Source organism: Salmo salar, chromosome ssa11, assembly GCF_905237065.1.
Source record: "Salmo salar chromosome ssa11, Ssal_v3.1, whole genome shotgun sequence".
In the NCBI taxonomy this organism is placed as follows: domain Eukaryota; kingdom Metazoa; phylum Chordata; class Actinopteri; order Salmoniformes; family Salmonidae; genus Salmo; species Salmo salar.
Window position 1 is genome coordinate 111691266 of NC_059452.1, and position 4684 is coordinate 111695949.

General features: G+C 45.6%; 1 non-coding gene across 1 annotated transcript; it reads left to right on the plus strand.

Annotated features, from left to right (window-relative positions):
* Positions 1–3488: 3488 nt before the first annotated feature.
* trnat-ugu (transfer RNA threonine (anticodon UGU)) lies at positions 3489–3562 on the plus strand. Its single transcript has one exon. It is a non-coding gene; the product is annotated as a tRNA-Thr (tRNA).
* The last annotated feature ends 1122 nt before the right edge of the window (positions 3563–4684 follow it).

Genomic DNA, 4684 nt, shown 5'->3' on the forward strand with positions numbered 1-4684 from the left:
TAAACCATTTCAGACCCAGAGTCTCTGAAGATACAGGAGGACAGCTTCTATAAACCATTTCCAGACCCAGAGTCTCTGTGTTGCTGAAGATACAGGAGGACAGCTTCTATAAACCATTTCAGACCCAGAGTCTCTGAAGATACAGGAGGACAGCTTCTATAAACCATTTCAGACCCAGAGTCTCTGTGTTGCTGAAGATACAGGAGGACAGCTTCTATAAACCATTTCAGACCCAGAGTCTCTGAAGATACAGGAGGACAGCTTCTATAAACCATTTCAGACCCAGAGTCTCTGAAGATACAGGAGGACAGCTTCTATAAACCATTTCAGACCCAGAGTCTCTGTGTTGCTGAAGATACAGGAGGACAGCTTCTATAAACCATTTCAGACCCAGAGTCTCTGAAGATACAGGAGGACAGCTTCTATAAACCATTTCAGACCCAGAGTCTCTGTGTTGCTGAAGATACAGGAGGACAGCTTCTATAAACCATTTCAGACCCAGAGTCTCTGAAGATACAGGAGGACAGCTTCTATAAACCATTTCAGACCCAGAGTCTGTTACTGAAGATACAGGAGGACAGCTTCTATAAACAATTTCAGACCCAGAGCCTCTGAAGATACAGGAGGACAGCTTCTATAAACCATTTCAGACCCAGAGTCTGTTACTGAAGATACAGGAGGACAGCTTCTATAAACCATTTCAGACCCAGAGTCTCTGAAGATACAGGAGGACAGCTTCTATAAACCATTTCAGACCCAGAGTCTCTGAAGATACAGGAGGACAGCTTCTATAAACCATTTCAGACCCAGAGTCTCTGTGTTGCTGAAGATACAGGAGGACAGCTTCTATAAACCATTTCAGACCCAGAGCCTCTGAAGATACAGGAGGACAGCTTCTATAAACCATTTCAGACCCAGAGTCTCTGAAGATACAGGAGGACAGCTTCTATAAACCATTTCCAGACCCAGAGCCTCTGTGTTGCTGAAGATACAGGAGGACAGCTTCTATAAACCATTTCCAGACCCAGAGTCTCTGTGTTACTGAAGATACAGGAGGACAGCTTCTATAAAACCATTTCAGACCCAGAGTCTGTTACTGAAGATACAGGAGGACAGCTTCTATAAACCATTTCAGACCCAGAGCTTCTCTGTTGCTGAAGATACAGGAGGACAGCTTCTATAAACCATTTTAGACCCAGAGTCTCTGAAGATACAGGAGGACAGCTTCTATAAACCATTTCAGACCCAGAGTCTCTGTGTTGCTGAAGATACAGGAGGACAGCTTCTATAAACCATTTCAGACCCAGAGTCTCTGTGTTGCTGAAGATACAGGAGGACAGCTTCTATAAACCATTTCAGACCCAGAGTCTCTGAAGATACAGGAGGACAGCTTCTATAAACCATTTCAGACCCAGAGTCTCTGTGTTTGCTGAAGATACAGGAGGACAGCTTCTATAAACCATTTCAGACCCAGAGTCTCTGCGTTGCTGAAGATACAGGAGGACAGCATCTATAAACCATTTCAGACCCAGAGTCTCTGAAGATACAGGAGGACAGCTTCTATAAACCATTTCAGACCCAGAGCCTCTGAAGATACAGGAGGACAGCTTCTATAAACCATTTCAGACCCAGAGTCTCTGAAGATACAGGAGGACAGCTTCTATAAACCATTTCAGACCCAGAGTCTCTGTGTTGCTGAAGATACAGGAGGACAGCATCTATAAACCATTTCAGACCCAGAGTCTCTGAAGATACAGGAGGACAGCTTCTATAAACCATTTCAGACCCAGAGTCTCTGTGTTGCTGAAGATACAGGAGGACAGCTTCTATAAACCATTTCAGACCCAGAGACTCTGTGTTACTGAAGATACAGGAGGACAGCTTCCATAAACCATTTCAGACCCAGAGTCTGTTACTGAAGATACAGGAGGACAGCTTCTATAAACCATTTCAGACCCAGAGCCTCTGTGTTACTGAAGATACAGGAGGACAGCTTCTATAAACCATTTCCAGACCCAGAGCCTCTGTGTTACTGAAGATACAGGAGGACAGCTTCTATAAACCATTTCAGACCCAGAGTCTCTGAAGATACAGGAGGACAGCTTCTATAAACCATTTCAGACCCAGAGTCTCTGAAGATACAGGAGGACAGCTTCTATAAACCATTTCAGACCCAGAGTCTCTGAAGATACAGGAGGACAACTTCTATAAACCATTTCAGACCCAGAGCCTCTGAAGATACAGGAGGACAGCTTCTATAAACCATTTCAGACCCAGAGTCTCTGAAGATACAGGAGGACAGCTTCTATAAACCATTTCAGACCCAGAGTCTCTGTCTGAAGATACAGGAGGACAGCTTCTATAAACCATTTCAGACCCAGAGTCTCTGAAGATACAGGAGGACAGCTTCTATAAACCATTTCAGACCCAGAGTCTCTGAAGATACAGGAGGACAGCTTCTATAAACCATTTCAGACCCAGAGTCTCTGAAGATACAGGAGGACAGCTTCTATAAACCATTTCAGACCCAGAGTCTGGTCTGAAGATACAGGAGGACAGCTTCTTTAAACCATTTCAGACCCAGAGTCTCTGTCGCTGAGTTTGAGTCGTGGCTATGGGGGAGTAAAAGCGCATTTTACGCCGCCTGTTCTTCTAGAACCAATGGGGTTGTGATGAGAACCACAAATATTTTACTCTCTATCGACAACGAGCTGGTATCAAACCAGAGAGAGACTTTAAAATCTCAGTAATATCGATATTTCAATATACGAAGCGAATATAACGCTTATGGTTGCGAGAGACTATTCATTTTTAAAAGTAGCTCAATAATGAAACCAGAAAATTGAAATATTCATTTAAAACAAACCTGTGTCGATATAGACAGAGAGATGATTGATTCATGTGATTCATCTGATTAGATTTACCTTATCGATATGGAATTACAAGTTCCCTGAAGCATGTCCGTGATTTTCCGTGTAACGGGAGCACCAACAACCTTTTGCTCTGATGTCCAGCTTTTCTATCTCCTCTTTCTCTCGATCTTCTCCTTGTACTTCCTCTCCCCTTTATTTTAATTGTTTTTAATCTTCCAGATGAAGAATAAATCCAAAGAAACAGAAGAAGACAGAACGGAAGAGAAGTGGCACCGTCACCGGGTGAGGTAGTTCGTGGGCGCCGTGGTGTTGGAGAAAATAATATCCATCAACGGTCGGCGGAGAGAAGAAGAAATAAGAAAAAATCCCCCCACGCGCGTCGGTTTCTGCTGGAGCTCCGTGATGTTCTGACAAGGCAAACTTCAGCTCCACCCGGGGAGGGGGGCTGACACGTGACGCCCCGGTAGGACGGACACACACAGTCCGCAGTAGCATCACCAGTAAGATAGTATGTAATACTGACGGTATTAATGTTGTTTTAGCTGTTAATACAGTACAGTACAGATTCATCTGTAGTAGGGCAGGCTGAAGGTTCATGGTCTATATTACAGGCTATTCCCTGTAGCTCAGTTGGTAGAGCATGGTGTTTGTAACGCCAGTGGTCGTGGGTTCGATTCCCACGGGGGTACAGGACATAAAATGTATGAAATGTATGTATTCACTACTGCTAAATGACTAAAATGTAGTACCTACGTTATTGTTTTCTCTCTATGCATCTTTCACTGTAACTTATTGGATATGACTTGAGGATAGAAACAGTGTGATGAAGCTGGCCGTAGCTTGTCACATTATAAGAAAGGTTTTAAAAAACAAAACATGACTAGGACAAAATGTATTTATTTTTAAATCGTGATTTATTATTTTTTTTAATTATGAATAAATACGTGTATATTAAAACATACAAATTCAAAATGGTTAAAACAAGGATAACAAACACACTGAACGGGTTGGGCTCTCCTACCTTTACCTGCCCCCCCACCAGAACCAGCAGACCCAAACACACTGAACGGGTTGGGCTCTCCTACCTTTACCTGCCCCCCCACCAGAACCAGCAGACCCAAACACACTGAACGGGATGAGCTCTCCTACCTTTACCTGCCCCCCACCAGAACCAGCAGACCCAAACACACTGAACGGGTTGGGCTCTCCTACCTTTACCTGCCCCCCCACCAGAACCAGCAGACCCAAACACACTGAACGGGTTGGGCTCTCCTACCTTTACCTGCCCCCCCACCAGAACCAGCAGACCCAAACACACTGAACGGGTTGGGCTCTCCTACCTTTACCTGCCCCCCACCAGAACCAGCAGACCCAAACACACTGAACGGGTTGGGCTCTCCTACCTTTACCTGCCCCCCACCAGAACCAGCAGACCCAAACACACTGAACGGGTTGGGCTCTCCTACCTTTACCTGCCCCCACCAGAACCAGCAGACCCAAACACACTGAACGGGTTGAGCTCTCCTACCTTTACCTGCCCCCCCACCAGAACCAGCAGACCCAAACACACTGAACGGGTTGAGCTCTCCTACCTTTACCTGCCCCCCCCACCAGAACCAGCAGACCCAAACACACTGAACGGGTTGGGCTCTCCTACCTTTACCTGCCCCCCACCAGAACCAGCAGACCCAAACACACTGAACGGGTTGAGCTCTCCTACCTTTACCTGCCCCCCACCAGAACCAGCAGACCCAAACACACTGAACGGGTTGAGCTCTCCCTACCTTTACCTGCCCCCCACCAGAACCAGC